Source organism: Pseudonaja textilis, chromosome 3 (genome assembly GCF_049901715.1).
Source record: "Pseudonaja textilis isolate UNSWEBS1 chromosome 3, rPseTex1.2, whole genome shotgun sequence".
NCBI classification, from domain to species: Eukaryota; Metazoa; Chordata; class Lepidosauria; order Squamata; family Elapidae; genus Pseudonaja; species Pseudonaja textilis.
Window position 1 is genome coordinate 45,715,037 of NC_141992.1, and position 12,765 is coordinate 45,727,801.

Sequence of the window (12,765 nt, forward strand, 5' to 3'; positions counted from 1 at the left end):
CTGCATGACTCTTAGCAAGATATTGAAAACCTTCATGAAGCACTTGACCTGTTTGAACTTGTGCATTCCCGTGGCATGATAGTATGGTTTGACTACAGTTTAAGGTAGTGAACAAATCCAGACACTGTGCCTTATTTATGCTTTGAATATAACCATCAGTTATGTATTCAATTAGCTATAGTTAAGAGAACCTTGTCTTGGTTTGTTATGTGAATCCAGTCTCACAATTAGTCTTTTGCAAACTACTGCATTTCAGCTCCCCAGAGTTATGGCAAGTATTAACAAAGCTATGCTAGTGAGAATTCTGAAAATCAATAGTCCAGCAAATCTGAATAAAGGGTTGGAGAAGACTACCTATAATGGCTCCACTTAAACCATTTTCCCAAATCCTCATGAATGCAATGATGCCATCAGTAAAAAGAATGTCAAATCATATCTTACTATTTTCTTCCAAGACTAGACACCAAAATGACTCTAATTGCAAGGATTAAAAAGGGCACAGAATCCACAGACCTGCCAGAAAGGGCACTGAAGAAAGGCTCTGTTCATTTGGCTCAACCTTCCTCAGAGATGGGGTACATGATTGCTGAATTGGTATTATGACCTAAAGAAATAAAATAACCCATATAACCCTTTGCAGCACAAACAATTTACAATCATGCTAGCTCGCATCACAGCCACAGGTCTAGAGAAAGGAATATGATGTACACCCATAATTGAGTGTTATGGATAGATATGCTTTCAAAGCATACTTCATATAGCAACCCCACCTTTCTCCGGGTCCTAGAAAGAATCTGGCCATGTTGCTATGCTCTTCTTCTGAGGCCTCCTTAGCTTATCTTCTGATAAGCTCCTTCACATTCAGTTTTCCAATGCTTTGTTTTCCCTAGTGGGGATAGGGAAGGTTCCACGCTCTCTGTGGTAACATCAGACTTCTTCATGCATGCTGGTTGAAAGTAGCTTATGGGAACCCTTTCATTCCAGGCTGGGCATAAGATCTTTTATTGGCTGTGGTTGTTTATTTATTTTATTTATTTGATTTGTCAATTGCTTACAAGATAATAGGTATAAGTATAAACATGAGTAAGAATACAGGAAATAGGTACGAATAAATGGGGACAATAGGACAAGGATGGTAGGCACTATGGTACACTTATGCACGCCCCTTACAGACCTCTTAGGAATGGGGTGAGGTCAATAGTGGATAGTCCGAAGTTAAAGGAGTGAGGGTTAGAGGATGTAACAGCAGAGTCAGGTAGTGCATTCCAGGCATTGACCACTCTGTTGCTGAAGTGGTACTTTCTGCAATCGAGTTTCAAGCAGTTTACATTGAGTTTGTAACTTTTGTGTGCTCTTGTATTGTTGTGGTTGAAGCTGAAGTAGTCATTAACTGGTAGGACATTGTAGCAGATAATTTTGTGAGCTATTTTGTGAGGTGGTGTAGTTAAAGGTTGTCCAAGACCAAAATCTCAAGCCTGGTGATATAGGGCAGTGGTTGCCAACTGGTGGGCTGCGGCACACTGGTGGGCCGTGAGAAAATTTTGGTGGGCTGCAGAGAAATCTTACCCCCAGAGCACCCCCACAAAGCAATTAATCCAGGCTGCACAGAAACACAAGGCTGCCCCACCCACATGGCCTGCAGGAACCCTCCCCGCCCACTCACTCCTTACCCAGTAAACTTGCCTATTAAATTGTTATTCTTCCTTTTTCCGACCATCATCTGTTCTGCTGTGCCGGGTGATTTAGATTAGCTAGGAAGCAGGAAATGGTTGGATGGTTAGATCCTCGGCTCTGCTTTTAAGCACAGCCAAACCTCCCTTAGGACTGAAGGTTTGCTTGCAAGCAAATTCAGTGCAGACTCACAGCAAGCAAATTTGAGAGACTGAGCTAGCCGATGGCAGATAGATAGATCACTGAATGATTCTGTGAGCAACTCTGTCTGCCTGCTTTGCCTGATTGTGGGTAAAAGTTGCTCTTTTTTATAAAAAAATAAATATTTACATGCATGGTGTGTTGTAGGTTAATTTTGTGAGTTTGCTTGCTAGCAAATTTTATGAGTTTGCAAGCAAATTTTATGTGACAGACTGAGCTAGCCAATGGCAGATAGGTAGATCTCTGAATAAATCTGTGATTCTGTGAAGCAACTCAATCTGCCTGCCTGCTTTGCCTGATTTTGGGTAAAAGTTGCTCTTTTTAATAAAAAAATCAATATTTATATAAATATAATATTTACATACAAGCCATGGTATATAATTTGGGATCTATGCCTCCATACACCATATTCCAACACCAGATGTTGTTCAGTGCTGGCTTTCATTTTGGGTACCTAATATGGTCTACAGAGAAAGATGGTGGATGATAAAGTTCAACAACACCCTTGCTCAGTGGTAACAGAAAATGTTTATTATCTAGCTTTGCCGTCTCAGTTACTACCACTAATCATGCTGCTAATTGCCAAACAGCTGTTCAGCATGCTAGACATTGTCACTGCATTCTCAACTGGATCACAAAATTCCTAAAAATTTAACAGTCACCCTTTGTAAACTGGTATGACACATCACTGCCCTTGTTTCATTTCAAAGAAAGAATTCTACTTTCTGAACTAACTTTGACTTCCATATTTCTATTCTGTATATTGAGAATACATAGCAATTATTTCTGAATAATAGTGCAAGGAATGTATGTTAATAATATGGGGAAGCTGGTCTGTGGGACACAGCAGATGGGGCTATGATACAAAATAAGTGACATTATCACACAAAGTCAGGATTAGAGAACTGACCTCCAATTTTTGGTTGTTTTGTTTTTTATTGCAATTTTCATGAGTTTTTCTCACTTTAATATGGCAGAAAAGTGTGCTATAATTTTTCAAGAGTGTTACCAAAAGTAAATTGGGGTGACAGGTTCAGAAGAAAATAGTGCTTTGAGTTTTCCAATTCATTTTGAACAGTAATGACCTTGTAAAATTCTTCCCAAATTTGCGTCATAAAACTCAACTAATGGTATCCTCAGAAAAAGAACATCTCCATTTAAAAAAAAGCGCTACTTAACCCTGGGAAAAGTTCTCTGATCATGTCTTTCTTTTGGATTTTCTAGAATTAGTAGCACTGTAGGAAGAAAGTTATGTTTACATAGACTAGGCAAAATATCAGAAAGATTTGGGATACATTCTTTTATGAGTAGTAAGCTTACATCTTTTAAAAAAAAAGATTAATCTTAAAAGGTGTTACCAGCCTTTCAGTTATTTGGAATTACTGGGTAGGTAGTAAGACTGCAGATTATAGAGGAGTATTTTCTACTATATGCAGTAAGGCTGCAGAGTATAGTAGAGAATTCACAGTAGAGAGTATTGTCCAGGGAAAGACTATAATTCACATGCAGCCCTTGGTCACATTCTAATAAACACAAAAACACACACTCCATTTCGAATGATTTCCTTTCAATGTACTTCTCTTTTGGGGGTGGGAATAACAGGATTAGTAATCCAGTGTATCTGTACTTCCTTAGTGCGTTAATGAAGGCTGATCTATGCAGAAAACTTGTTTTGTAGGTGCCCACGAATGCAGCTGCATTGCTGCAACCATCTTTGTTGGTAGTGTGCAATTAAAGTGTGACTTTTTAATCATGCAATTGTGAATGAATATGGGAGAAAACAGTTTAGCCTCCGTCTCCATAAAGGGAGGGGGACGAGAAAAATAGATCCTTGATTAGCCTGATATTGGTAGTCCCAAAGCTCAAAGTAGCATTTATAATATGTTTGAGTACATAAAGGGAACGTATCTTTGACCCATATCTAACAAGTGTAGCACATCATCTACAGGGTAGCATCCTTACTCGAAGAAGCTCCTGGAGCCAGGGTGGGCGATGTTGACAAAGCATCTTTTCAAATTTGGGTCAGGAAGAGTTAATCCCACCCTGGTACTATTTACTCCTTGCACTAAATGACAGAACGGGCATCACGTGATTTTTAAATCTCCTGAGAGCGCATGGAGCATGCCCAGCTCTGGCTCTTGATGCAGGATGCCAGATTCAGTAGCAGCCTCGCATCTTCTCCTTGTCCTACTGAGCTGTGACGATAAATTGGGGAGGGGGAGAACACGGCAATGATTGACTAGCATTGAAGGAGAGGAGCGGACGAGTGAGAAAGAAAGGGAGGGGGAAGAGGGACGGCTGCCATTCTACCAGAGGAAGAGGTAGCCGCGGCGGCAGCAGCAGTAGCAGCAGCAGCCAAAAAAAAAAAAAGGCTCTTGGTGGAGTGAGCAGAGGCAGGGGAGGTCATCGCCATGGCTTGGAATCTGCCCACCTGGAGATGAGCCACACAAAGCCACTGCACAGTGAGTGTCTCTGTATCTCCAAGGCATTGAATAGCTGGATGCTTATATTTGTAGAGGCAGCTAGCCAGCCATTGACAGGTGCATTGCTTGAGCTTTATGGAGGATGTTGGCGAGAGCCAGGGCAATGACAAAGAATCTTCAAACTGAAGGCTACTTCTTCCTGCAAAGCAGAAGAGGAAGCTTCTAAATGTGTGTGTGTGGGGGGGGGGAGGGCTCTGCTTGCATTGTATACCCCATCCTGTTTGCTTGCACAGGGGTCTTACTGTGCTGGGCTGTGAACGATGCTGAGCTTGAGTGGCAATGTCACTGGGTAAACGTGCCAGAAAGCATGTGCTGCTCTGAACATGCAGGTAGCCTAGCAGCCTTGATGGACCAGGGATGTACATATGCATGTATTTGTGAAAGAGAGAAACCGCTTGGATGTAGTATCATATTCCTGATATTGGAATTCTTTCGTAAACTTGTCTCCTTCCCTAATTAGGTTTTGGCAGGTAATTAGGGATAAAGATTTGATTTGGTTAAGCAAGGTGGGGATCTCAGCAGTTACCAAAAGGTTTCTTGAGTGCATGTCTTCAAAGAGTTTGCTCACAATAACAGCTGGATTGTCTCCGCTCGTTGCCTTTTGCAGACAGTGCTTGAAAAGATATCTGTGTCTAGCAAGAGGGAAAGACTAGAAGTGGGAGAGACAAAACAATCCTTCACAATATATGTGTAGCAGATAGAGGAAGTCAAGCCGCATTGGGTAAAGGTTATAATTGCAATGCGCTCTGCATGCTGTTCTATGAATAAGCCCCTTTGGATAGCATGGGTTTTACTCATGACTTTTTGGATCGTGTTATAAAGCTTGATTTATGAAACTCTAAAGTTTTCTATTGCTCTAAGTATCCGTTGTGTGCATGTGTGCTGTGATATGTATGTCTGCATTGGAAGGATTGTCTGATCTTACTGTTAGATGACAGAGGGACAGGAAAGTTGTCGCTTATGTCTTGTGATAACAGGAATCTAGGTGGAATTCAAGTCTGCTCAGCCATCAAGTACATTCTCAAAAATTAATCCAATAGTCAGTTTTAATTTAGGGGGCTATTGAGTATTGCTCAAAATGTGGGTGCGCATATGGTTGTGCATGTATCTACACCATTAGGTATGCATGTGCATCAGCATGAATCTACACTGGTTATAGGCTTCGTTGTGTTGTGTGGCAGAGCAATTGTTCACGCTAGCACAGCCCATCATAGCCATTTGTCTCAATGGAATGTGTCTGGTTTTTATAATGCTCTCACTACTGTTTCAGAATAAGATATGGTGGACAAAATGCCAGGGCATATTTGTATGTTATCAGTGCCATTCCTGGAGGTTTGTTCATTGCACATCTATGCCTTGTCTTAAGGGGACATAGCATGTAGTTCTCACTTCAAGCAGTGAACTGGACCTAGAAATGATTAAATACTGATTTAATTTCAGTGCTTGATGAGAAATTTCTCTTTCTGAAAAGTATTACTTTTGACCCGATCATTTTTCTTAAGCAGTCCGCTCTGTTAACTATCAGTGCTGCAAGAATCAACAGGAAACAGTTGTCTCCCAGTAAATTAAGCTGCCTTGAAAACAGGAGTTTCCTTAGCTCCAATTAACAGCAGTCTGTTTGTGATGCAGGACCCGAGCTCTCGGCTCCCTATCACGAGATCTTAGTAACCAGCTTTGCATCTATCTAGAGCAAACAAGGGTTTCTTCTGGCGTCTCCAGTGCAGATTGAATAAATCATTTCACTTGCTTAGCTGCTGTTAAGGCTTCAAGATCTGCAGCTTAAACATGGTACAGTGTGAATGGATCTAGTGTGAGGTTGAGGCTGAAATCCTTTTCTGTAGCTGCTTCTCCCTCTTTTTCTTGTTGTTCCTAGGAAAAACAACCACCAGATTCCCTTTTCCTAAAAAAAGCAGAAAACTGTTTCAATGTATGTGATATTGGAAATCCTGTGCAGAATGAGAGCTGGTTTGATGTAGTAGTCAGGGCATCAGGCTAGAAACCAAGAGACTGTGAGTTCTAGTCCTGCCTTGGGCACCAAGCCATCAGGGTGACCTTGGGCCAGTCACTTTTATCTCAGCCCTAGGAAGGAAACAATGGCAAAACACTTCTGACATCTTGCCAGAAAATTGCAGGGACTTATCCAGGCAGCCTCGAAGAATTGGATACAAATACAGAAAGGGGGGGGGAGCAAGGTTACAAAACCTAATCAAGCCCATTAAACAGGGATCTCTGCTCTTGTGTATTTTTAACACCCCAATCCTAAAAACCATTATACAGAAATAATGTTAACTCCATTGAATCTTGTATGCATATGTTTATGTAATGAGTTTGGTCAAGATATGTGACTATTTGAACAACTGCTTGGTGAATCACACTTTTGATAGACTGAAAATTTCAACTGTAATAATGCAGTACACAGGATGGAGAAGCCAAATCTGATCCCTTATTTTGAACTCACAATAAATTATTTATGCAGTTAAACCACAGAAATGTGCTCTGATTCATGTGGTTTATCTATAAACGTATATTATATCTTGTATTTGACTTTTTTTTAATACAACATTTGGGTAAATTTTAGTGCTGTTGGTTTGATAGCTTCAGGTTTGCAAACATTTTTAACATCTTTGCTAAGTATATTACACATCACCTATGCATGAATTATAATGTAGGCCAGGATCTGTGTGGTTGTCTGTGATGAATAAAATTGGCTCCCAGGTAACTAGGCAGGAAACCTTTGCTAAGTAAAAAAAGAATACTTCTCCAGGATGACCTAATACAAGACATTTGAGTATGCAGTCATATATACATACATACTACATTTGCAGACCTATTTGTAACCATTCATTTACTACATTGAAAAAAAATCCTTTCTCATCCATTGTACAACATTTCAGAAGTGAAGGGTTCTGATCATAGTTCCTGTCATATCTGAGCCCTTTTATGGTTGCTGAACTGCAGCATTATTTTTCCTCCTTTTTTTCAGACAAGATGTTGTATATCCCCATAAGTCAATGCTTGGATCTTTGGGGAACATTGGTGATGTTGGGTTAAGATTATATGTATTTTAAGTATAGTTTAGATTTCATACTTGAGTTGTGTTGCTTCTGTAAGAGTTAATTTCCCTTATCCTATCCATTATTAAGGATATTTTTCTCTTTGCTTAAGCCATATTTGTTCATCTTTTTAATTTTTATTTCAAAAAGGCTTAGAATGTAAAAAAAGAAATCCTGAAAGGATAAATGTTCATGCAAAATTCACGTATACTAAGAGTGCATAGCAACATTTCATAAAATAAAATACTTCCTGGGTAAAAATGTGCTCAAATACCTTTTAAATAGGAAGAAAGGAAAAATAATGGGATTTCTTAAGAAAACAAATTTCAGTTAGGGTGCCACACCTGAGAAGACATTGTGCCTAATATTTTTCAGTCAAAAGAAGGGCAGTGAGGACATCTGACATTTTAGAATACATGTGGTGGGTATTATTCTAAAATGTCTACTATAACAGGGATCTCCAATCTTGGCAACTTTAAGCCTGGCGGACTTCAACTTGAAGTCGAAGTCGTCCAGGCTTAAAGTTGCCAAAGTTGGAGACCCCTGTACTACAGTAACACTCATTTCCACAGAGGTCAGTCTGGTGAACTATTGCCCACTATCTCTTCTCCTACACTAATACCCAGTTTACCTGTCTCTTTTACTTGGCCAGGTGACACATCACTAAAGTAAGTAATACTCAGCTTCAGCTATCCACCATTTATACTGTTAAAGAAAGGTGGTGGGGCTTCTGCAGGCCCAGAAATTTTCTTCAAAATAAAAGTAGTAGTGTAGAGAGGAAATATCACCAAGCACTTTCACATTCTGGGGGAAAACAGAGGGTTGCCACTGAAAGTCTGGAAAAAAAAACTCAGAAAAGAATCTGGGAATTTTTACTGAATGGGCCTTCTATCCCCATCTCACAAAAGAATGCACATCTCTAATATTACAGTAAATCTCAGGCTTTCCATTTAAATGGCAAAAGAAGCTTAGCCACAAAGAGCAGGACACAATGTCTGGAGACTCATAAAATTTTTACATAATTTAAAATCATGTATGGAAGGAAACTGTTCTGCATTTTTTTGTAAAATGTATAAAATCATTTCTTTGAAGTAAGTGCAGGCAATTGAACTATGACTTTTCTTCCAGAAACATTTTTTTTTTTGGCATAATAACACAACTTGACTATCATTCTGTGTAATTAAGGCATTCTTTCGTTAAATTGTACTTCTTGCTTTTTTCAGATATGAAAAATATTATTTTTAATCCTTTAAGTTTCTTCATTAGCTCACTTCTTATCTAGGGATGAGTTGCAAAGTTTCTTGCTCATTGCAAAGTATTTGATGGAGGACTCTTCATAAACTCCATTTCTGCTTTGGGCACTGACCTGGGCTGTTTGTAGCTAGCCGAGATAGATGTCTATGTAATTCCTGCTAGTGCTGGGTGGCTGTGTGCTACTGTGGGCACATGCTGTTATATAAGCAAAGTCCGCCCACCAACACTGATCTATTGAAGAGTCTGATAAACTTCCAAGAAATTTTGTATTTCTGGAACATGTTTTGAAGCCACTTTGGCATAGTACAGCCTTTCCAAACTGTGGCTGTCTAATCTATTTGGAGTGACAGTTCATAGGACTCTATGCTAGCTGAAAGTCTTGCCAGTGACCAGAGAGCCATAACCTCCTATAATGTATGACAATAGATGAATACAATCATCTGAATAGAAACCTTCCCCTTGACTCAGAAAACTTTAAGCTTATAACTAATCTCTTACATTTCTGCTAGGGTTCACATATACTCTCTGTTGAATGATAGAATAGTAATGTATCTAGAAGTTCATGAAAATAAGTAGAAGCCTGTTTTGGTTGAGATTCTTCAAAAGAGCCATATATATAAGATTGTACACATGGGCATGAGTTTTTGTAAAGTTGATAGTAATACTGTTCATTGCATATTGATCTTAATGGTTTGGTTTTTTTTCTGAAGCAATGCCAAAGAGAATTTGATGATATAGGATCAAAGATGTATTATTAACAAAAAAAAAATGCAAATGCCCTCCTCGGCTTTGAACAAGCACCCATGTGGAAAATTAGTGTATTAAAAAGAAAAATCAAAGGAAAGATTTCCATACTGAATTTGTAAGGACACATATTGTTTTGTTGCTTGCTAACAATGATCTGCCTTCCCCAATCCCTTTCTAGTCTAGTATTTGAAATGAGCCCCCTTGAGAGGTGAACTGTTTTTTTATCCTGATACACATTTGTACAACATATTCTCTCTCTCTCTCTCTCTCTCTCTCTCTCTCTCTCTCACACACACACACACACACACACACAAATATTTACATCCTGTATCCCCACAAGCCTTAGATCTGTCAAAATTAATTTTCTCATCAGGAGTTTTCAATGCAAGGCATCATTGACAGGGAAGAATATTGCTTTACGGAACACAAGTTGCCACCAAGGACTATAGTATATGAATATTGGCTGCTCCCTCCTTCTGAGTACTCTGCCGTGCTGTTCCCCCATCCCCCACCATTTTAGTATATGTTATAGCAAGATTACAAAAAAAAAGGAAAGAATAGAATGCAACAAACGTAAATAGGTAAATCCTAAAATATTTTACGGGTCTCATGGCCAGGAAAACTTCTAAAGAAAATAGAAGAAAGCATAACAGAAGAAAATAATAGAAAAATATTAAATAAAAATACTAAACAGCTACAAAATATATTAAATACATAGAAACTAATTATTACTGCTGTAACTTCTAGAAATCCACTATTCTACTTGAGAAAAATGAAATAAGGACATGTGTGATAAATGGCTTTCAAGCAGTTGCTATCCCGTACAAGGATGCCTACCAAATTATTTAAGCCCAGCACTATAATCATACAGTTCAACAAATAAGGTAATTTGTGGAAATAGCAGCATTTTGATAGATGACAGGTGCACATATTTAGGCTTCATGTTTCAATTCAAGAATTGTATTTTAATTCCAAAATAGTATCTTGATTGGGCTGTAGATCAAACCTATTCTTCTCAGAAGCCTTAAAGAACTCATATGTCAGGAGCATTATGATGAATAGCTTCTCACATATATACTTATTTTTAGTGGACTTTGTTTTTCTACTCAGTTTGTGGATCTGCACAATGCAATTCTACAAGACTATAATATCCTCCCTCCTTTTTTATGCTTATCTGAAGCTGCTGGTGAACTGGAGAGGTTAATCAAAATATTAAAGTGAGATGACCTGAGAAGTATTTCCATGAGTCATTTAAGTCAGGTAGAACTGCTTAGAGTCAAAATGAAGATTCAGAAACAGGCTAGAAAAAGACAAAAAAATTGAAACCAAATGTTAATACAGGACATGCCTGCAGTTGCTTTCTGGAACTACAGCAGATGCAAACGACATTGTACCAGGCAATCTGTGGACACTTCTCTTATTTTTGCTAGGTTCTCAGTCCAATCTGACCTGATGGCAAAGCACAAGCTTTTAACATCATTTTTATTTCTAAGAATACCACAGCTCCTTTTATTCTCAGAAACCCTGAGAATGATTTATTACCTCATATCATGCAATCAAGTGTCTCTGAATCTATGTAGAATGGATAAGGGAATACAGAAGCACAAGGTATACTATCAATTTGTGTCTGATATACTTTATCAAAATGGCATCTTCTATTTATCACCTCATCTCTCATGCAGTCATATATGCATATTTGGCTGTCAAAATGGAGTGTTTCACTTTTTAGATGAGGCGGTTCAGACAATTGATCTTTCACTGCAGGTGATTATTTCTCCTCCCACATTAGGATCAGACATAAATTAGATTACTTCTCATAGTCTATAGCACACAATAGATTTTAGAAAAGCATATACTCTTGCATATGGTATAAACAAAGGGTTTACATGCATGTTGGACCTATCTAACATTCTGGTAACTTCTTCAAAGAAACAAAAGTATAATGAATTGGTAACAAAACAACAAAAAGAACAAATCTTCCCTGAATGCAGCCAAAAAGAAGACTCTCCTCATGTTTCTTTGGAAGATCATTGCTATTAGGTTTTTTTTTTTCAAATGCACAATTTCTATATTGAGATTTCCCTCATTCGTCCATGGCCTTTATTTCATGCTCTCAGATCCAACTATTTATATTATTCTTTGAACTGTTGTCTGTAGAGACTTCAATTATGTTCCCACATCTCTCTAAGGATGATGTAGTTGATTTTATATTCGTTGAACAGCATGTCTAAATTCAGTGATTATGATTTGTAAACTATGACATGGCTTAGAGTTGTACATGATGGCTTCTACAATAAACTTTGACATATTTACAAACCCATTCTTAAAATAGTGATTGCTATAGGCTAATGCTGCTAAAATATGAAGTAAAGGATTTAGGAGCAAGTGACAAGAAATATTACAGCCAGGCAGTTTTGTCGTTACAATAATACAAACTCTACTTGGCCCTGTTGGTAAATGGACTTTTTAGTGACCATATATAGAACTTTAAAGCAAGTATGCCTGTTTCTTTCTCCCCTCCCCAATATTTGATTCCTTAAACTTTTTTTTTTGGTTTATTATGCATTTTGCTAAAGGATATCTGGGAAGATCATCTAATGCATAGATGAGAGCTGAACTTTCACAGAAACGTGTTTTCTATTTCATCCAAAATTATGAAAATTTGGGAATATATGTTGGGATTGAATCTTTAAAAAAGAACATGAGTTTAATCCTGCTGGCCTCCTTTGTTCCCCAAGGTATTAACAAAAGAAACATAGCTCTGTATCCTCTAAGTACACCCCCCTCCTCAGTCTACTATGGTTTCTTCTAAAACAGCTTGGCTTACAATTGTTTGGTATGCAGCCCAGGTCCATGCATTTTAGTGAGAGAGTCTGATTGGGTTTGCATGTATTGAATGCAGTTCATCACCATGCATGAAGCAGGAGCTTTTGGAGACAGATTTCTGCAGAAGGGTGACCTCAATGTTTTGGGAGAAAATTGGATGTATTATTCAGGATAATGCACCAGGAAAGAACCAGATGAAACTTGCATGAAATGAGTCTCTGCAAGTATTTGCTTTTTAAAATGTTCCCATCTTACTAGAGATATAGTGGTTCAGATTTAGATTGCTCACTGATTAGAATATTAAAAAGAACTGATCTTTGAATAAAAGACAAGAGTATAGTTCTGGGAAAAAAAGATATACGGTATATGTCATATGCAAAATAGTTTAAATGTTTAAATAGCAGTACTCTTATTATTTGACAGCATTTCCCAAAGTCCAGCATGTTGGGAAAATGCAGGTGAAAGATATTTATGTTGAAGTAATTAAAGTTGATGTTCCATTATGATAAAGTCTATGATAAAATGTTGAA

At 38.2% G+C, this 12,765-nt stretch overlaps 1 protein-coding gene across 8 annotated transcripts in view; it reads left to right on the forward strand.

Annotated features, from left to right (window-relative positions):
• PLEKHA6 (pleckstrin homology domain containing A6) overlaps positions 1-12,765 on the forward strand; it is a 193,093-nt gene that overhangs the window by 11,765 nt on the left and 168,563 nt on the right. For 2 of the 8 annotated variants that reach the window (XM_087929463.1, XM_087929464.1), the window contains exon 1: positions 3,913-4,334. The exons of the other annotated variants lie outside the window; for them this stretch is intronic. The gene's annotated coding sequence lies outside the window, so the exon portion shown is untranslated. Of the gene's footprint in view, positions 1-3,912; positions 4,335-12,765 lie in introns of those variants that run through there. 8 annotated transcript variants of the gene reach the window in all.